Raw genomic sequence first — 22,784 nt, 5'->3', positions numbered from 1 at the left:
CCCCTTCTCCACTCATCCCCTTCTCCGCTCGTCCTCACGGCTCTGCTCCCACTCTTCTTCCTCCATCTCACTTCCTATTGGTCAGCTCATAAATGCATCTCTTACTTCTGGATTTGTTCCCATTTCTCTCATTCTTAAGAAAACTGGACAAAATGTAGCACTTCTCCAAACTCCCTTTATTGCTAAACTACTGGAGGTCGTAGCCTCTCAGCTACAGTCCTTCTTATCCTCTCAGGGTCTGTATGAACCTTTTCAATCGGGTTTTTGTACCACACAGCACAGAGATGGAACTGCTGTGAGTTCTTACTGATCTTTTCTCTACTGATTCTGTAAGTGTTCTTCTTCTGGACTTGAGTGCTGCTTTTGATACAATAACTCATGAGATTCTCATCTCACATCTCTCTGATATTGAGATTACTAACACTGCACTGGTATGATTCACCTCCTATATCTCAAATAGACCACATTTTTCTGCCCTTGGTAAACATAAATCAAGCAGTGATTCAGTTACTCGAGGTGTGCCCCAGGGATCTGTCCTTGGACCACTTCTCTTCATTGTCTATATGTTGCCCGCTCATCAATGTCCGAGTCAGTCTCATCGCCAAGCGGCTGTTCAGCAATGATGCTGGCTTTCGCGAAAGCTCGGACAACAGTTACATCAGAAATCTTAGCCCAGGCATCCACAATCCATTCACAAACGGTGGCGTAACTTGCCCACCGCTGCCACCCAGTTTTAGTAAATGTGTGTTCGCCGTCTATCATCCATTGCTCCCAGGCCACTCGCAACTTCACTTTAAACGCCCTGTTAATGCCAATGTCCAGCGGTTGGAGTTCTTTTGTTAATCCTCTCGGAATGACGGCAAGCTCCGTAAAAAAATTTTTTACATGGCTTTTAACATTGTCTGTGAGATGAGCGCGCATGGAGTCACAGATCAGCAGGGACTGTGATGTGTGGAAAAAACCACCCGGTCTCTTTACATACACCTCTCTCAGCCACTCTCACATTTTCTCCTCATCCATCCAGCCCTTTTGGTTAGCCTTAACTATTATTCTGGCTGGAAACTTTTCTTTCGGCAGCATCTTCCTTTTGAAAATTACCATAGGCAGTAGTTTCTGTCCATTACCTTGACAGCCAAGAACAATGGTGAACGCCGACTTCTCATGCCCCGTGGTGCATATCGATACTGTGCTAGTCCCCTTTTTCTCCACAGTATGGTTCACGGGGATGTCGAAAGTGAGGGGGACCTCGTCCATGTTGGTGATGTGGCTGGGTTCGATCTTTTTCTCCGTAATCCTTTTACGACAGTATGTACGGAAAATGGCCAGCTGTTCTTCGTAATCTGCTGGCAGTCGCTGTGCCACAGTAGTCCTTGCACGGATAGAAAGATGACGCCGTTTCATAAAACGAAAACACCAAGAAGGCCCTCCTTGAAAATCGTCTAGCTTCATGTCTTGTGCTATCGTTGTTGCCTTTAGTCAAATAGTGACTGTCGAGACGCTTCTCCCAGCCGCTCTTTGTTCAGATATCCATTGCTCAAGTTTGTCTTCTAACTGTAGCCACCTCGCATTGTTACCACGAAAACTCTGTCTCGACTTCTTTACTTGACGCAGTTCATTTTCCTGTTTTCTCCATTTTCGAACCATAGATTCATTTATGCCGAATTGTTTCGCAGCTGCTCTATTCCCATATACAGCCGCATAACTGATAGCCTGTAGCTTGAACTGTGCCTCATAAGCGTGTCTCTTCACTGGTGCCATATTCAAGGGTTGTTGAAAAACAAATGTTGTTTTGCAGCATACCTGTAGGTAAGCCTAAGTACTGGTACTGTGTATTATGTAGTAATCTCTAATTGGTTCACATGCGAAATGCGCGTAAACCATTCCGAGAATACTACGGTACGTTAGTGTTAGTGTTCTCTGATTGGTTTATATGCGAAACGCATGTAAACCAATCTGAGAATACTACGGTACGTTAGTGTTAGTGTTCTCTGATTGGTTTACATGTGAAACGCACGTAAACCAATCCGAGAATACTACGGTTGTCACGTTGAGGACCCCGGCCCCTCCCTTTTGGGCGTGTTTGCGTAGTCTACGTGCATCGTCTGCGTCTGTGGATATTCTGTGGTGATGGCTATGTCATGTGATAATCCGTCTCACCTGTGAATCGTCTCGTAATCACGTGGGGTCAATGTGGTTTGTCTATTTAATGTGCGCTCGCGCAGTGTCCTGTGCTCGTCGTTGTCTAGAGTCTACACGTTTCTGTGTGAACGTCTATGTTTCTCGTGTACTCTAATTAAAAGTGGCGTGTTCTGCAAGGATTTGGTGTCTCGTCCTTTGCTCCACCCCATTCGTCACAGAACGACGAGCCTCTTGAGACACCCACAACCATGCCAGGCTACAAAACAAAGCCTAAGAAGGGGAAGAAGCCCGGTAAGCGGCACCACCACTCTTCCTCCTCTCCCCCGCGCCGCAGAACCCCGCCGACTCTGGCGCAGCTGATGCAGGATCCCGGGTGTTCATACCTGCTATGCGCGGCTCGGGAAACCTCCATACCCGAGCTGGCGGAGGAGTACCGCCGGACAGCGGCGCGGGTGTGGGAGGAGAAGCACCCCGCTCCTTCTCGGGAGGGCTCACCCATACGGGTGAGCATCCCCGAGCTTTACGAGGCGTCGCCACCAGAGGGCGAGCTCAAGGAGGAGGAGTCCCCACCGACGCTGGCGCAATTGGAGGGAGACCCGGTATGCGCTCTCCAGCTGGCCTCAGCCCGGAAGGTCGAGGAAGGAGACCCCGAGCTGGCGGAGCTCTTCCGCCAGGGCGCGGTCCGGATCTGGAGGGAGCGACACTCCCCTCCATCCCGTGTCCTCTCGCCTATGGAGGGCAGTCCCAGTGTGATCTGCATCGCGGACTCGACCCCGGAGGCGGAGTTTGGGGAGAGGGACTCCGAGGAGGAGCAGGACGAAGAGGAGGAGGCATACCCTCCTTCCCTGTGCGATGCCTCCACCGTAGACTACGGTGGGGAGGGGGAGGAGGCCTACGCTCCCTCGCTGGACGACGCATCCACCATAGACTATGGGGGGGAGGAGGAGGAGTCGTCAGAGGACTACCTCCCTCCGCCCGTAGGTCCCTCTTCCGTCGTAGAGGAGGGGGAGGAGGACGACGACGAGGACTACCCGCCGTCGGAGCGCTCTGCACACCCCGCTGACTACGGAGAGGAGGAAGAGGGGTATGAGGAGGACGATCGTCCTCTGTCCGTGCACTCAGGCGTCTCTGAGTGCACGGACAGCGACATATACACAGAGGAGGAGGACAGTCAGCCCCCCTCTGAGTGTTCTGCGGGGACTGTAAAGGGGAGGTGGAGCTCGTCCACCGAGCGCACCGAAGGAGAGAGCATGGACTGCTCTCGGGGTGGCAGCCCGGAGCAGCCCATGAGTTGGAGCCGTGGCAGCGAGGCGGAGGAGATGGAAGTGGAAGCGCCCACGGTTGACTCCAGAGGGCGGTCGCGAGGAGAGAGGGGCACACTAAACGGTCAGCTGAGGGAGGAGCCCGCTAGTCCCGCCAGTCGCGCTGCACCCGGCGCGTCCGCCAGCTGCCCTGCGCCCGGCGCATCCGCCAGCCGCCCTGCGCCCGGCGCGTCCGCCAGCCGCCCTGCACCGGGCGGAGGCTATGCAGCAAAGGCGGGAACAGGACCGTTCACTGCGGCACCTGCAGCTCCCGATCTCTCTCCCCTTATCGCCCTACTCCTGGCGCGCAGCCTGGCGCCTGTGTCGTGTGTGTGTGTGCCTGTAATCGTAAGTCTGCCCGTATGTGTACCAAACCCCCTTTTCCCGTTTGTCTCGATGTGTGTAAGCGTGCCTGTTTGTGTGTTTGTTCCTGTGCCGTTTAATGTGTTTAACGTCTTTTCCCCCATCTTCCCAGGGAGGGTGTGCTAGGCGATTCGTGATGGACGCTTTGCCAAGGGCAGTCACCTCCCAGACGCAGGACTGAGCGCGTCGGATCCGCCCATCGTCGTGGGTTCGGGGTACTCGGTCCTGTTGGCACCCCGGGACGGGTAGTGCCCTTGGAGGGGGCGTCTGTCACGTTGAGGACCCCGGCCCCTCCCTTTTGGGCGTGTGTTTGCGTAGTCTACGTGCATCGTCTGCGTCTGTGGATATTCCGTGGTGATGGCTATGTCATGTGATAATCCGTCTCACCTGTGAATCGTCTCGTAATCACGTGGGGTCAATGTGGTTTGTCTATTTAATGTGCGCTCACGCAGTGTCCTGTGCTCGTCGTTGTCTAGAGTATACACGTTTCTGTGTGAACGTCTATGTTTCTCGTGCGCTATTGCGCAATCTCTGTGTACTCGAATTAAAAGTGACGTGTTCTGCAAGGATTTGGTGTCTCGTCCTTCGCTCCACCCCATTCACCACAACGGTACGTTAGTGTTAGTGTTCTCTGATTGGTTTACGTGCGGTACTCAGTACACGTATAAGGCGCACCGTATTAAAAGGCTGTCAGCCAAACAGAATTAACTTAAATTTAACTAAAAAAAGATGAAGAACTTGACTTGAAAGACTAGAGAAAATGAAAGTAAGTTTGACGACGACACAAACTAGGTTAAATACTTTTCTCGAGAAAATAAAATAAAGAAGATTCTTCTTGGACTTGTTCATGCATGAAGAACATTTTTAACCAACTTTTAGGGCTGTGATTGTAGTACCCCCATGAGATGCTATTCTGTTGACCATTGGACTCTGATTACTGAATATTCATTACCTCTGCTTGGACAGGAGTTTCTTTGAGAGGGGGGGGGGGAGTGCCTCGTTACAACTGCCCGCCTCCCCCAGGTCCAGTTAACAGGTGACGAAATGCAGACTAGCACAATTTCAAGACAAAGGAAATTCCCTATTCCTGAATAAATTGACTTGCATACTCTGCCTAAATAAGTATTAGTTTGGTTCCAGCCTACACATTGAGCTATTCTTAATTTCCACTTTTGGACAGTAAATGACACATAATGCACAGACAGGCATGAATCTGAGGTCACATAAGCACAAATGAATATGCTTACATTAGATTAATAGCACACAAACTAATACTACTAATAATAACTAACTAATAATAATCTATGTATAGATATGCATATGCCTAATATAGCACATTACATGTTGATACTTGGTTCTACATAAACCTAAACTAATACTGCACCGGAATACAAGTTTATCTATAGGTCTAAAAAAGCGTACCACAGGAATACACAGGTCTCTATGACTAACAGAAATAATTAACATGCATGTCAAATAGCAGAACACACAGGAATATATATGCATGCATGCATTCACAATACATTTCAAAACTATAAGGACATGTATATCTAAACTACTGAAACACACAGGAATACATGGATATGCATCAGTGTGGGGTGATTATACAATAAAATGTATTCTGATAAAATCAATTAATACTGAGTACATGAAGGATCATAAGTTAACCTAGCCACTAGGGTGCACACACCAGTGTATTTTAGTGCCGGTCCCAAGCCCGGATAAATAGGGAGAGTTGCGTCAGGAAGGGCATCCGGTGTAAAAAATGATGCAGATCAAAAATAGAAATTCCATACCGGATCGGTCGAGGCCCGGGTTAACAACGACTGCCACTGGTGCTGTTGTCCAAGAGGGCATTAGCGGAAACTGGATTACTGTTGGGACAAGGAGGAGGAGGAGAGGGGGAAGAAGGTTCTGAAGCTGAAGGAGAGAAGGCAGAGCAGGAAGTTGGAGGTTAGAGTTTGTACGTTGAATGTGGGCTCTATGACAGGTAAAGGGAAAGAGCTGATGCGATGGAGAGGAGGAAGATAGATATACGGTGTGTACAGGAGACCAAGTGGAAGGGGAGCAAGGGCAGGAGCATTGGTGGTGGCTTCAAACTATTCTATCATGGTGTAGACAGGAAGAGAAATGGAGTAGGGGTAATCCAAAATGATGAGTTTAGTAAGAGTGTAGTGGAGGTAAAGCGAGTAAGTGACAGGCCCACTGCGCAAAGATAAGTTGAAACGACGTCTTTTCCAAGTCATTTTTGCACATCGGATTTTGGTCCCCTGAAGGTGCAGGCTGTGATGCCAGATGACGTCTTTTTTCCGACGTCTTCCGCACGTCGTGTATCGACGACCCCGGGACGTCCGGATAAGGGCCAATTCTAGTCCAAATGAGGTCATTGTGTAGGTAATTTTTGCGTAAAATTTTGATTCCTTTTAGACATCGTTTTTAGCCTACCAACAGCTATTTCTAAATAGAGCTGTATTAATCTCGAAGGAAATGCTTTCTTAAACACAATTACCATGGGGATTCATAGTTTCTGTGCACAACTAGTGCCATTTTAGAAGGTAGCATTTTGTCCTGGTAAATTTTCCTAGCTTTGTTTTCGTCGCAGCAGATAACTGGAAACGTATACAAAAGTAAGGTTCAAATCTGCTGAGCCTAACGAAACTTCAGAAAGATGAACGGAAACAATAAACAGGTCCGCCACCTTCTGGCACCAGTTACACACGTTACAATATACATGCTTTACAAATAAATCACATAAATGGCATTTCCAATTTCTTTCCACCTTCATTTTTATTGATCACTGGCCAAAACATGCCAACATATAAAAGTAGTAATGTCTGTGGTAAATTCCATCCAATACGTGAGTAGCTAGCCTTTTGGCTAACGTTAAAATGTAACAAACCTTACAAAAATTCATTACAAAAGTACAAGGTAATTATATCTATTGATCTGTTACTACAACATATAAACATTTTTAGGTTAACTTTTTGAGGTTTGAGTCCTAAAGACCAGTTGTTAATGTTACCTGAAATCGCCAGTAAATAACTGTAAAAAGTAATGGATTTCTTTTTAATTTAAACTCCTCTAAATGCGCGAGGCAACTCACTCGAGCTTTTTATGTAGGCTCACTTTTGTATCACAGTCAATTGATTGTATTTAACATCATGCATTAATAGTTATACATAAATTACAATATTTTGATAATACATACATTTTCTTATACGTGTCTACATTAAATAATGTATAATAATATGGATTTATTACAGTTCACAGGCTGCACCATTGTGCGGTTACATGGAGTTTTAGGTTGACGGAGTCGAGCAAAAGTGTTTATCGCCCAAAAGACAAGTTTTCTCAAACCGCTTTACTCAACATTTAGAAATGTTCATTAATATTAAAAAAACAAATATGTATCATGTACATTTTCTGTACCCTTCTTAGACGTCTCCGTGACGTTGAAATTCCGACGTTCAAGTGTTTAACTGCATATCGACGTCCAAGTGGGGTCATAGTTAGACGTCCAAATAACGGACCTAGTTTGCACGTCGAGTAGAAGTCCAGAATTGGTCTTGGACTGACGGACGCAATATAGACATGATCTGCACGTCCATAAGACGTCTAATGTTTAGTGGGGGGTGATCTGTGTAAAGTTAGAGATTGATGGGGTGATGATGAATGTCATCAGTGCTTATGCTCCTCAGGTAGGTTGTGATGTGGAGGAGAAAGAAGAATTCTGGAGAGAGTTAGATGAAGTTGTTTTGCAGATTCCTAAAGAAGATAGAGTGGTTATTGGAGCATATTTAAATGGACATGTTGGTGGAGGGAACAGTGGTGATGAGGAGGTGTTGGGTAGATATGGCATTAAAGATAGGAACATGGAAGGACAAATGGTGGTAGATTTTGCTAAAAGGATAAAGATGGCTGTAGTTAACACTTACTTTAAGAAAAAGGGTGAGCACAGGGTAACATAACAGTGGGGGAAGATGCACACAGGTCGACTATATCCTCTGTAGGAGACGGAACCTGAAAAGAGGTTAGTGATTGCAAGGTGTTACCAGGGGAGAGTGTAGCTAAACAGCATAGGATGGTGATATGTGCAATGGTTTTGGAGGTGAAGAAGAGGAAGAGAGTGAGAGCAGAACCTAAGATCAGGTGGTGGAAGTTAAAGTTTGCACGTCGAGTAGAAGTCCAGAATTGGTCTTGGACTGACGGACGCAATATAGACATGATCTGCACGTCCATAAGACGTCTAATGTTTAGTGGGGGGTGATCTGTGTAAAGTTAGAGATTGATGGGGTGATGATGAATGTCATCAGTGCTTATGCTCCTCAGGTAGGTTGTGATGTGGAGGAGAAAGAAGAATTCTGGAGAGAGTTAGATGAAGTTGTTTTGCAGATTCCTAAAGAAGATAGAGTGGTTATTGGAGCATATTTAAATGGACATGTTGGTGGAGGGAACAGTGGTGATGAGGAGGTGTTGGGTAGATATGGCATTAAAGATAGGAACATGGAAGGACAAATGGTGGTAGATTTTGCTAAAAGGATAAAGATGGCTGTAGTTAACACTTACTTTAAGAAAAAGGGTGAGCACAGGGTAACATAACAGTGGGGGAAGATGCACACAGGTCGACTATATCCTCTGTAGGAGACGGAACCTGAAAAGAGGTTAGTGATTGCAAGGTGTTACCAGGGGAGAGTGTAGCTAAACAGCATAGGATGGTGATATGTGCAATGGTTTTGGAGGTGAAGAAGAGGAAGAGAGTGAGAGCAGAACCTAAGATCAGGTGGTGGAAGTTAAAGGATGAGGACTGTGGTGTAAAATTCAGGGATGAGGTGAGGTAGGTACTGGGTAATGGTGGTGGTGTTCTGGATACCGGAAATGAGACTTCAAATGACCTGACCTGGCAGAACAAATTTCTGATTCAATAACTGCTATAGAACAAACAGAACCTTACATTGACAGAAATCTGAACTCAATGTTCCTCACAGCAGTTTCTGAGAATGAGGTAATTGATACAGTTTTTAAATGCACAAATAGAACATCTACAGATTGTGATGACATTGATATATTCGTACTGAAATAGGTTATCGAGGGAATTTCTAAACCCTTAACATACATTTCTAATTTATCATTTCAAACCGGTAAATTTCCAAATAAAATGAAAATAGCAAAAGTGGTACCTTTGTTTAAAACTGGCAACAAACACCTTTTCACAAACTACAGACCAGTCTCATTACTACCTCAGTTCTCCAAAATTTTAGAAAAACTCTTTAATAACCGTTTAGACCAATTCATTGATAAACACAAATTAATCACAGAAAGTCAGTATGGATTTAGAGTTAACCGATCAACAACACTGGCATTAATGGACTCAATTGAAGAAATTACTAACTCAATAGAACAGTATACAGTTGGGGTATTCCTAGACCTAAAGAAAGCATTTGATACCATAAATCACAACATTTAAAATAAAAAGCTTGAGCGTTATGGGATCAGGGGAATTGTGTTGAGATGGGTGAAAAGTTATCTCAGTGACAGGAAGCAGTTTATAAAAATGGTTGTGCACTGCTCTTCATGTTTGGACATTACTTGTGGTGTACCGCAGGGGTCAGTTTTGGGACCCAAGTTATTTATTTTGTATATTAATGATTTATGTAAAGTATCAGAGTCCTTGAAATGTGTCTTATTTGCTGATGATACAAACCTGTTTTTTTCAGGGAATAATTTGAAATTGTTGGAGCATAGAATAAATACAGAGTTAAAGAAAAAAAAAATTGGTTTGACAATAACAAACTATCACTAAATGTCAGTAAAACAAAGTTCATTATTTTTGGGCACAGTGGAGATAAAATAGAACCACAAGTTCATTTAGATGGATGTCAAACTGAAAGGGTGACTGAAATAAATTTTCTTGGTGTAATAATTGATGATAAAATAAGCTGGAAATCTCACATTAGACATGTACAAGCTAAAGTTTCAAGGGCAATTGCAATATTATATAAAGCAAAACAAGTTTTGAATTACAAATCACTTCATATTTTATACTGTTCCTTAGTTCTCCCATACTTAAATAATTGTGCAAGTATATGGGGCAATAATTATAAAACTGTTATACAACCATTAATTATTTTACAAAAGAAAGCAATAAGGATAATACATGGGGCTGGCTATAGGGATCATACCAATTCACTATTTCTGTCGTCAAAATTACTCAAATTTACAGATCTTGTAGATTTGCAAACAGTAGAAATCGCATTTAAAGCAAAAAACAAATTATTACCAGCAAATATTCAGAAACTATTTATTGAAAGGGAAGAGGGTTATCAACTAAGGGGACAGTTAAATTTTAAAAGAAGAAATGTTCATACAATGCGTAAAGGGTTCTGTATTTCTGTTGTTGGAGTAAAATTATGGAACATTCTGAGTATGGAACTAAAGGAATGTCCAAACATGAAAAAATTTAAAGAAAAGTACAAAAACATTATTTTTAAAAGATATAGGGAGGCTGAGTGTGCCTGATTATTATTTATGTATATACATTGTAATAAATGGGAATTTAGGGGGTTGTGTATATGTGTCAGGAATAGCCGATGACATAATCAAGTTCACCTGCTTCACCACCACGCCCACATTCCATACATACTTAAGCACCAGAACTACACTTCCTGGTTGCGAAGTATTGCCTCCATGTTGTTGCATACCAAGCCTTTATTCCGGTCTGTCTGCCTGTGTACCGAACTCTGCTTGCCCCCCTAGACCACGTCTCCCGCCTGACCCCTGGATACCTCCCGGACTCTGTGACTCAGTGATTCTCGGCTTTCCCTGGCTGAGAGAATCATCTCTTGGCAGAAACGGGAATTAATCGCGTGGAGACCGCGCTGCCTGCAAAATTGTGTGCACTTACCCCTTCGCTCCTTGACGGTCAAGAGCCCTGAGACGCCCCTCTCTGATGCGGTTCCTGAACAATATTGTGCATTCAAAGACGTGTTTAATAAGGAGCGCGCTAGTATGCTTCCTCCTCACAGAGCTTACGACTGTGCCATAGACCTCCTTCCCGGGGTGACTCTACCTAAGAGAACAAAACCTTACCCGCTGTCCCGTCCAGAAGATGCCGCCATGGAAGCGTACGTCAGCGAAGCTCTCCAGAAGGGATTTATCCGCCCGTCCACGTCTCCTGTCGTGGCGGGGTTCTTCTTCATAGAGAAGAAGGATGGGGGTTTACGTCCTTGTATAGATTACCGGGCCCTGAACGCTGTTACATCCAAATTCGCTTACCCCCTGCCTTTCATCTCTGCCTCACAAAAACGGTTAATGGGAGCTACGATCTTCACAAAGCTTGATCTCAGGAGCGCGTATAACCTGATCAGGATCCGCGCAGGCGATGAGTGGAAAACAGCCTTCGTCACCGCCAGAGGGCACTATGAGTATCTAGTAATGCCATACGGGTTGTCGAATAGCCCGTCTGTGTTCCAGGCTTTCATGGATGACATATTCCGGGACATGATTGACAAATACGTGTTCGTATACATTGATGATATCCTGATCTATTCCCCTTCTGTCCAGGACCACATACATCATGTTTCTTCGGTCTTGCAGCGTCTACGAGAGAACGGCTTATACATGAAGGCGGAAAAATGCGAGTTTCACGCACCGGCTATCTCCTTCCTAGGCTGTACCCTCTCTCCAGGACGCATCGGCATGGACGACGACAAAGTGGAAGCCGTCACTAACTGGCCAGTTCCCCGCTCCGTCAAGGATCTCCAACGGTTCCTTGGATTTGCCAACTTCTGTCGTCGGTTCATCAGGGGTTTCGGTTCGGTGGCGGCCCCCCTTACCGACCTCCTTAAGGGGGGAAAGAGGCGCCACTTCGTATGGACGCCTCTAGCGGATCGTGCGTTTAATACGCTGAAGACCGCATTCACCAGCGCCCCCATACTACATCTTCCGGACCCCACGTTACCATTCATCGTCGAAGTCGACGCATCAGACGTAGGAGTGGGGGCTGTTCTGTCGCAGAGACAAGGCAATCCGCCTAAGCTGTTCCCGTGTGCCTATCTTTCTAAGAAGCTGAAATCGGCCGAGGTGAACTACGACGTAGGTGACCGTGAACTCTTGGCAATGAAACTGGCTCTCGAACACTGGCGACACTGGTTGGAGAGAGCGGAGCACCCCTTTCAGGTATATACAGATCATAAGAACCTGGAGTACATCAGGTCCACTCGGCGGCTCAATCCTCGACAAGCTCGATGGGCACTGTTCTTTTCCCGCTTCAAGTTCACGGTGCACTACCGACCAGGGTCCAGAAACACCAAAGCGGACGCATTATCTCGGATTCATGATAGAACGCCGAACAACAAAACACCTGACCATATCCTCGGGGGAATCCTGCTTCATCGACCTCATCCGGTGGGATATCCAAGACGACCTGGAAGATGCGCTTCGCTCCGACTCGGGCCCTGCGGACGGCCCCGATGACAAACAATACGTCCCTGTTCCGATCCGGGGATGTCTCCTCCAACTCGCACATGACACTCCTAGCACTGGTCATCCCGGTATAACCCGAACCAAGCACCTGATCTCACAGAAATACTGGTGGCTGTCATGGGAAGAAGACATTCGTGACTATGTTCTCACCTGCGCTGTATGCGCACAGTCACGCACCCTTCGAGCGCTGCCCACCGGTCAGCTCCTCCCCTTGTCGATACCCCGCCGTCCATGGTCTCATCTGGCTATCGACTTCATCACGGACTTACCTGTCTCCGGTGGCAACACAGTAGTGCTCGTGATCGTAGACAGATTCTCGAAGATGTGCCACCTAATCCCGCGACCTAAACTACCCACTGCTATGGAAACAGCCTCTGATGTGTTTCACTACGTGTTCCGAATATATGGACTACCTGAAGATATCGTATCGGATAGAGGCGTGCAATTCACCTCCCGTGTCTGGACTCAGTTCTGCAAGCTACTCTGGATTACTGCCAGCCTAACCTCCGGATACCACCCCCAATCTAACGGTGAAGTAGAGCGGTATAACCAAGAGCTAGGTCGCTTTCTCCGCCAGTACTGCTCTTCTCGGAGGGACTGGCATAAATATATCCCCTGGGCCGAATACGCACAAAACTCCATCGTTCATTCGTCCACCAAACTAACCCCTTTCCAATGTGTATACGGTTACCAGCCTCTGTTCTTCCCTTGGGATAAAACCCCCGCTGATGTTCCCGCTCTAGACGACTGGCTGAAGAACAGTGCCCGTGCCTGGGAGCTCGCGCACGTGCAGTTGCAACCTGTCCACCCGCAACCTCAACCTCCGCAAACCTTGCCACAAGCTCAAGCCCCGATACATCGGGCCGTTTAAGATCCTTCGCAAAGTAAATGCAGTCACCTATAAGCTCTTGCTACCCCCACAATACCGCATTCATCCCGTCTTCCACGTTTCCCTCCTGAAGCCTGTCCATTACAGCCCCATGTCAGTATCCCCGTTACAGGACCGCCCCCCGGAACCTCTGGACATTGACGGTAGACCAGTTTACATTGTGCGGGAATTACTGGAATCACGACGTCGACGTGGAGGTCTCCAGTATCTCGTCGACTGGGAGGGATATGGTCCAGAGGAACGGGCTTGGGGTATCCTGACCCCTGGATACCTCCCGGACTCTGCTCTCGCCTCTCGACCTCGGACCGTCCTGACCACCGCTACTCCACTACAGCCCTACACCAGCATAACACCGCTGTGTGCTCTATGTGGCCTGCTGTACTGAATTATCTAAATAAAAATCACTCACTTCCGCATCAGGATCTCTCCTCGCGTGTTCCATTCGTTACAATATGTCTGTATACGCTTGTACTTATGAGTGTATGCATATACACTGTATATTTATGTTTGAAGTTATATAATACAAAAATATATTCATAGAGTTAATGAAATGGTAGTTTCAGTATTTATGAAATGTAATTAATTGAGGGGGGGGAATATATATATATTTTTTGTAATACGCTTTGGAAAAGGGTGGGATTTATTCTTCTTCCCATTCCTTTTCAAATATGTAAAATTGTTTTGTTATCTGTTTTATCATTTGTTTTGTTTTTAGTTTTCCATATTTGAAATAAACATTGAAATTGAAATTGAATTGAAATGCAGTGAGGGATGTGGATAGGAAGGTACTTGGTGTGACCTCAGGACAGAGGATGATAGACAAGGAGTCGTGGTGGTGGAATGAGGAAGTTCAGGAAAGTTTGAGAGCAAAGCAGTTGGCAAAAAAGAATTGGGATTTTCAGCGAGATGAAGAAAGTAGACAGAGGTACAAGGAGATGTGTCGTAAGGCAAAGAGAGCAGTGGCAGAAGCTAAAGAGAAGGCATATAGCCAGCTGTATGAGAAGTTGGACACTAAGGAAGGGGAAAAGGATCTGTACAGATTGGCCAGACAGAGAAACCGTGATGGGCAGGATGTGCAGCAGGTTAGGATGATAAAGGATAAAGATGGAAATGTGTTTTTGTCTTGGGAAGGTGGAAGGAGTATTTTGAGGAACTGATAAATCAAGATAATGAAAGGGAAAGAAGGTTAGAAGAGGTAGAGGTTGTGAATCAGGAAGTGCCTCAGGTGAGCAAGGAGGAAGTAAGGGCTGCAATTCGGAGAATGAAGTGTGGTAAGGCAGTTGGACTGGATGATATTCCAGTGGAGGCATGGAAATGTTTGGGAGAGACAGCAGTGGAGTTTTTGACTGGGTAATTTACAGAATCTTGGAAGGTCAGAAGATGCCTGAGGAGTGGAGACGAAGCATAATGGTGCCGATTTTCAAGAATAAGGGCGACGTTCAGAGCTGTAGTAAGTATAGGGGAATAAAGTTGATCAGTCACAGCCTGAAAATCTGGGAAAGAGTAGTGGAAGCTAGGCTTAGGTAGAGATCTGTGAGCAGCAGTATGGTTTCATGCCAGCTAAGTGCACCACAGATGCTATGTTTGCTTTGAGAGTGTTAATGGAGAAGTATAGGGAAGGACTGAAGGAGTTACATTGTGTGTTTGTTGACTTAGAGAAAGCTTATGATAGAGAACTGAGGTATTGTATGAGGAAGTCAGGAGTAACAGAAAAGTATGTGAGGGTAGTGCAGGATATGTATGAGAACAGTGTGGCAGCAGTGCGGTAGGAATGACAGATGGGTATAAAATTAAAACTGTTAAAACTGTTGTTAAAACTTTTAAACAATATTTTAATTAAAATTTTTTTTTTTTAATTTTAACATTTTAAAAATTGTTAAAACTTGTAAATCCTGTAAAGCTGCTTTGTGACATGTGTTGTGAAAAGCGCTATACAAATATATTTGATTTGATTTGAAAGTTGGGTAGGACTGCATCAGGGATTAGCCCTGAGTACCTTCCTGTTCGCAATTGTCATGGACAGACTGACAGACGTGGTTAGGCAGGAGTCCCCTTGGACTATGATGTTTGCTGATGACATTGTGATCTGTAGTGAGAGTAGGGAGCAGGTGGAGGTGAGCTTGGAAAGATGGAGATATGCTTTGGAGAGCAGGGGAATGAAACTGAGCAGGAGTAAAACAGAGTACATGTGTGTGAATGAGAGGGCAGACGGTGGACAGGTCCAGTTACAAGGAGATGGCATAAAGTGTCTGGGGTGATCTGTGATAGAAGGATGTCAGCTAGAATGAAAGGAAAGATCTATAGGACAGTAGTGAGACCTGCTATGTTGTATGGACTAGAGTGGCACTGACAAAGAGACAGGTGAGGGAGATGGAGGTGTCTGAGATGAAGATGTTGAGATTCTTATTTGGAGTGACGAGGAAGGATAGGATCAGAAATGAGTTTATTAGAGGATCAGCACATGTAGCATGTTTTGTAGATAAAGTTAGAGAAGCGAGATGAGATGGTTTGGACATGTACAGAGGAGGAACGAGAGGTATATTGGTAGGAGGGTCTTTCAGGCAAGAGGAGAAGAGGTAGACCTATGAGGATGCAGTGGTAGAGGATATGAGAGTGGCTGGTGTGTCAGTGGAGGACACTCAGGACAGGGCCAGATGGAGGAGTTTGATCAGCTAAGGTGACCCCTAAACAGGAATTGCCGAAAGAAGAAGAAGAAGAAGAAGAAGAAGACATGAAAGATCACAAGTTGTGTCTTTATATCAACCACAGGTCACATAATGTTAAAATTTCAGAGGCACGTGGTTCAACTTATGCATGGGTCCTTTGTCCTGGGTCCTTAAGGGCTGGAAAACTGAATACTGGTTTTATGAGTAATTACCCTTACCTTGGTTGGAAGGTTGTCGAGTTTGGTGTCTTTAGATTGAGTTCGCTGAGTTGGTTCCAATAGGCTGGATTCTGATTCCGTGTACAATTCAGATTTGGAGTTACAGAGATCTCTGAACTGTGTGCGACTTGTGTATTTGTCTGTATTTTGTGTAATTTGTGTGTTAACGGGCCGCACAATGGAGGATGGGTTCCCTTTTGAGTCTTGGTTCTCCCGAGGTTTCTTCCTTTTCCCCTCCATCATAGGGAGTTTTTCCTCGCCACTGTCGCCTTTGGCTTGCTCATTAGGGTTCTGGACCCATAGTATTGTTAACCTTTTAAATCCTGTAAAGCGCTTTGTGACAACATGTGTTGTGAAAAGCGCTATACAAATAAACTTTGATTGATTAATTGATTGAACTATTTGCATCTTCAGTTCAGGATTTTAAGAAAAGATTTCAAAGGGGTTGTAAATTGGGGTTAAACCTTGGAGAATCTGATAGGGCTGTAATTTAGGTTTATGAGTGCAGGTCCTTCCTGATTTGTGAGCCCTGTGTCCTTCAGAGGAGGTTTGATCCTGGACAGAACACTTTAAGGGTCTTTGTCCTACACTCAGACGATCAGATAAGTTTAGTCTTCTAAGCTTTTGGAAAAGAAAGCCGTAGTGAGTGTGAATTCCTTGGACTGGTGATCGGTGAAGATCCATTGTTTACCTTTACATACAATCAAAGGGATTTGGGTGAATTAGTCTCTCACACTCTATGAAGGAGAAGTCTTCTCTGGTGGTGAGAGTGAAATGGCCGTGGCTGTCTCCACTACAGGATGAACACAAACTTCCTACAAATAAATCCTAATAAATATGAGGTCCTACTGACGGGGCCCAAATCTATCATGATCCATCAATTTATCTCTCTGATTTTAGACTTTGTGCCAGTGTTAAACTTTCTACAAAGATTAGAAATGTGAGTTTATCGTTTGACCCCCTCACTTTCTGCTTTCTTCCATTCCATTGCTAGGCTCAGGAAGCATAATGCAAAAAATCTGGTTCATGCCTTCATCACATCCCGTTTAGACAGAGGTGGGTAGGAACGCGTTACATTTACTCCGTTACATTTACTCAAGTAGCTTTTTGGACAAAAATGTACTTGTGAGAGTAGTTTTAATATGAAAGACTTCTACTTTTACTTGAGTAAATATGTGGTGAGAAAAACGCGACTTTTACTCCGTTACAATCGGATTTGTGCCGCGCACTACCGTTACTTTCGTTTTTGTAAATAATTTGTCTTTTTAGTGGCTGTGTTCGAAATAGACTACTACATACTGGATACTGCATACTGGACTCAGTATATACTGGATACTGCATACTGGTCCTCGTAGTAGTATGCAGTACAGTTTCCAGTATGCGACAAATGCAAAACACAATACGGTTGAACGTAGCGTTGCATGATGGGATGCAGTGCACCACGAAGATAGCTCTGTTCGCGTACTGGAATATTTTGCGGAAGTAGTAGGTCATCCGGGTATGTTTCGCATACTGGAGATTTTCATTTTGGTCACATACTGCATACGACATACTGATTTGGGGCTCGATCAGTATGCCAGTAGTATGTAGTAGACTATTTCGAACACAGCCAGTGAGAAGACTGACCAACGTCTCGTCACCCGAGTATGAGTGACCAATCACCAATCAAATGAAGCCGGTCAATCACGTGATCACATACGCAAACTTTCTCCACCGTAGCAAGAAAGTGACAGAAAAACCTACCGAACATCCCTGACCTCATACAGCCAATGTTTACATTACAAATGTGTAAAAGGACAGTTATATAATGCGCTGCAGGGTTGCCAAGTTTTCAAGATCACTTTTAGTGAGATTTTAACCGGGATGGGGGGTGAACGTAAATTGTTGACGGGGGGGGGGGGGTGTAAAATGGACACAAATTAAGTATTATATCGCGATCGATTGATCGTCAGCGGTCAGCGCCAGAGTGAACTAGTAACTCATTGAATCATAGATATGGATCAGAGATAAATAAACTAGATTTTTTTCGGCGTGAGAAATCGGATGTGTGGTGTGTAAGCGTGTGAAGACGGTCAAATGCGTGTGTCTCACGCTCAATGCGTGAGAGTTTGCAACCTTGGCGCTGCCAATTGTGTCTGCAAACGTGTGGACATTTCAGCCTACAAGAACTCAACATCAAATATGAGGAAACACGATGCGATAAGTTTGCTGTATGTATAATTTTGTGTAATGCTATATCTCTGAGGCATAACGTTTGTATGATGTAATTATTAAATGTAACGCAGTGCAATACTAATAACCAGTTCTCACACTGATTGTACACACTAGCAATATAGGATGATTAATCTGCTACAAATTGATTCAGTTGGTGTCAAGTTGTAGCTACTCGTATTGGCTGACAGTCTCATCAGTTAGTGCCTTTGTGGAACACATTAAAGTTACACAGGCCTAATAATTAGGAACAAACAAAAATATATATTATTTATAATAAATAATTTTTATATATAATATTTATTTATAATAAATTATTTTTGTTATCATTAAAAGTCATAGTTTCCCGTAATTCAATTTCCCATGATGTAATTTACTGACACGAGACAGTACTCATGCATTTACTCACTACTTGAGTAGCTTTTAATCAAAGCACTTTTTTACTTTTACTCAAGTAAATTTTTGGGATGCATACTTTTACTTTTACTTGAGTAACATTTGTTCAAGTAACTACTTTTACTTGAGTAAAATTGTTGAATACTCTACCCACCTCTGCGTTTAGACGACTGTAACACTCTCTGTATGAGCACTCCATCTACAACCACCTGCACACTTCAAAATGTACAAAGCTCAGCTGCTGGAGACCTTGTACACTCTCGAAAACAGGCCCACATCACCCAAAATCTTCATCAGTTACTCTGGTTATCCATATCCCTCCGCATTCACTTTAAACTTACATTTAACTCACTCCATCATATCAGATCTATCAGACCGGCTCCCGTACACTGAGGTCCTCTGGTTCTGGATTACTGTCTACATCGTAGGTCAGGTTGTGGTCGGCTGATCCTTTAGCATCATGACACCAAAACTCTGGAAATATTTACCTCAGTCCCTTAAAATACCTTTGTGCAGAAGCCATTTTCAGCCCACTTTGAGAGGTTTTTGAGCAATTTGTACTAGTACACTTTAACACTGTTATCTCAAGGTGTATGTATAGGGAAATGATCATTCAGGACTCACACTGAAGTAGACAGTTGGGCCAACATATTGATTCACATCCAGGCTTATATTTCCATAATTTTGTTTCCATTTGAAAGCCTCTAATACAGAAGGAAATGTCAAAAAAAACTTTGATTTTGGAGATGTACAGTGTATGTCAGTAGCGAACCGTGACCATTAAACCTGGGCCCGCTCTCACACCCCCCCCCCCCATTTTTTTTTGTTAAATTTACCAACAATTGTTAAATAAATTAACTGCAATAAAGAAAAAAAAATTGAGACGACAGTACAGCTTTAGAAACGCAACAAACAATAACAATAACATCTGTACTAGATAACTTCTTAAGCAAAATAAGGTTCCACAGCTCCGTGTTCCTTGGAAGCGAAATATGTAAACGACTTGCACGGGGGTATCATAGGAATTAATCGAAACTAGCTAGCAGTGGTACGCTGACGCCAGCTAGCATCGCCACAGCGGGCAGAAATTATCATACAGTTAAGCCCGCCCACTAAGACGGAAGATATGATTGGTCAATTTTACTGTCACTTGAAACTGGTATTGTGCTGAATTATAACTGCCTGGCCCTATGTAAATGAACAGCGGGCCCACCGATCACCAACATTCTGCGGAGGCATTACAGTCCTGATAGGGGGAGACAAAGGCTCACAGGCTTCCACTTAACCCTTCACCTTCCAACACAGATTGAATAGACATGGTTGAATAATTTATTTGCTTATATTTTTGTAATTGTTTAGATGTCGATTGTCAAACTGTAAGTAGATAAAATAAAATTGGATAAATTATATTGTATATTTGTTTTAAGAATATTTAGGCCCTCTGAGAGGGCGTAGAGAGCCCTGGGGGTTCCCCACTGGTATATGTACACTGGTGATGTGGAACTTTTTTCTATCATATCAACTTTTTCTATCATCATTTTCTATGTGTCAGGAACAGCACATTATCCCCGTGCAGATGTGGTTCACCTGCTGCTCATTGCCCCTTCCCTTCGCAACTATTTAAGTTTCCTTCTCTCTCTTCCAGGTTGCGAAGTATTGTTGCCATGCCACGTACCAAGCATTCTTTCTGTGTTACTGCCTTTCTGTGTACCGACCTCTGCTCTCCTCCTAGACCTCGTTCCTTGCCTAGTCCCTCTGTACCTCCTGGCTTCTGTCTCACCGGCATGATCCTGGAATGTCTTGACTACGTTTACGATACTCCTGCACAGCACACCCTGAACGGAGTAACTCACCTGTTCAATTGCTCTGTGATCGTTGTTTCAATAAAAGCGGCTATTCTCTGCACTTGTATCCTTGTCTGCCTGATCAGTATGTTACATAATACTTCGCCAATTACAATGGATCCAGAGCACGTACCTGCACTCCTGGCTCAGCAAGGAAATACTATACCCGTACTCCAGGGAGAGGTTCGACAGCTCGCCGTGGCTATGAACATCCAAGCTGCACAGTTATGGACGGCTCAACAACACCAGGCTATACAGTCAGTTCAACATCAGGCTCCTGTAGCCACCTGTCTTTCCTCTCTGTATCCCCGTAGCTATACCGGAGTAGTATGACTGCTCTCCGGAACGTTGTCAGAACTTTTTAATGCAATGCTCCATGTACTTCGAGCATTACCCTGCCCAGTGCATGACCGAGAAGCAGAGAGGAGAGGCCGGTGCCTGGGGAACCGCCCTTTGGAACAGCAAAGTTTCACCTCTCGAGTCAGAAGAGCAGTTCCCTGCGTTGTTCAAGTCAGTTTTTGACCACCCAGTTATGCGAAATATATCAAGGGCAATGTAGTGCAGCGGATTATGCCCGAGAGTTCCGCACCCTGGCCACAGTTAGCGTGTGGAGCGAACCAGCCCTCAAGACCGTGGGCAGGATTTACAAGTGGAGCTCATCTGTTGCAGTAAAGGGCAGTCGCTGTCAGAGTTCATTCAAACAGCTATGAACGTCGACAAGTTGTTATTCGCTCGCCGTCCGATGTCTTGGAGAAATTCTCCCTCCGTCTCGGGTCTACAGGAGAACCTCTGCCTGTACTGCGGTGAGAGCGGCCACTTCCGTGTTCGTTGTCCAGTTCGCCGGCTCAAGCTGGGGAGGAAAGTCCCACAAATAGATGCGTAAGCAACCAAGTTTTCTGCTTGGACCGTAATAACCAACTGAATGTGCCTGTACAATTCGTCTGGGGGGGCATGTCTACTCACCTGTCAGCACTCTTAGACTCTGGGGCCAAAGGTAATATCCTGGATGTTGACATGGCCAGCTGATTGCACATTCCCACCACGTCAGTCAGTCCTCCTCTGTGAGTTAATGCTCTGAATGGCCAACCTATAGGTGAGGGATTGATTACTCAGTGTACGGTACCAGTCACGCTCCAGTTAGGACTGTTTCATACCGAGACTGTTCAGTCACCCCGTGATCCTGTTGTTCTCTGTTTTCCCTGGCTGTCTCTACATAACCCAGTTGTCTCCTGGAGAGCTAGAGAGATTACGCAAATGGGGTTCTCACTGCTTCAAGCATTGTATGCACTTACCTCTCCGGTGCTCGTCCATAGAAAGCCCTGATTCCCCTCTCGAAACTGCCATTCCCATTCAGTATCAAAGTTATGCAGACGTCTTCTGTAAGGAAAGCACCAGTCATCTGCCACCACACAGACCAGGAGACTGTGCCATTGATCTGCTGCCCGGCTCCCGGCTCCCCGCTCCCGCGTAAAACGAAACTTTACCCCTTGTCCTGTCCTGAAGATTCAGCAATGGAAAAATATATAGAAGAAGCCCTTCAGAAGGGGTTTATCCATCCCTCCACGTCACCCGTAGCCACAGGGTTCTTCTTTGTGGAGAAGAAGGACGGAGGGCTGTGTCCCTGTATAGATTATCGCTCTTTAAACTCTGTCACCTCCAAGTTCGTATATCCCCTTCCTTTCATCTCTGCGTCACAAGAGCGCCTCAGAGAGGCACGTATATTTATGAAGTTGGACTTGCGGAGTGCATGTAACCTGATTCATATTCGTTAGGGAGACGAATGGAAAACTGCGTTTGTCACTGCCCAAGGCCACTACGAGTACCTCATAATGCCATATCGGCTAGCCAACAGCCCGTCTGTTTTTCCAGGCATTCATGGATGACATATTCCAAGACATGATAGGGAGGTTTGTCATTGTTTATATTGATGACATCCTGATATATTCCACCTCCGTCACAGACTATGTCCGTCACGTCACTGCAGTACTGGCCCGGCTGCTATAGCACCGCCTCTATGCCAAAGCAGAGAAATGCGAATTTCATTGGACTTCCGTGACCTTCCTTGGTTACACTTTATCCCCTGGGCAGATCTCTATGAACCTAGACAAGGTGTCGGCTGTCACACAATGGCCTGTGCCCCAAATGAGAAAGGAACTGCAGTGTTTCATAGGATTTGCCAACTTCTATTGCTGCTTCATCAGGGGTTTTGGTTCACTGGCCACTCCGCTGACTAACCTCCTTTGGGGTGGGCAACATCTACGGCTGAACTGGATACC

General features: G+C 45.1%; 1 protein-coding gene across 1 annotated transcript in view; it reads left to right on the top strand.

The window, feature by feature from the left end:
- The window catches only part of doc2g (double C2-like domains, gamma), a 111,975-nt gene that overhangs the window by 46,868 nt on the left and 42,323 nt on the right, over nt 1–22,784 (top strand). The window lies entirely within an intron of this gene.

The sequence above is a fragment of the Brachyhypopomus gauderio genome, unplaced genomic scaffold, assembly GCF_052324685.1.
Source record: "Brachyhypopomus gauderio isolate BG-103 unplaced genomic scaffold, BGAUD_0.2 sc40, whole genome shotgun sequence".
NCBI classification, from domain to species: Eukaryota; Metazoa; Chordata; class Actinopteri; order Gymnotiformes; family Hypopomidae; genus Brachyhypopomus; species Brachyhypopomus gauderio.
The sequence above is the reverse complement of the archived record's forward strand: the minus strand, read 5'-3'. Positions and strand labels throughout refer to the sequence as shown.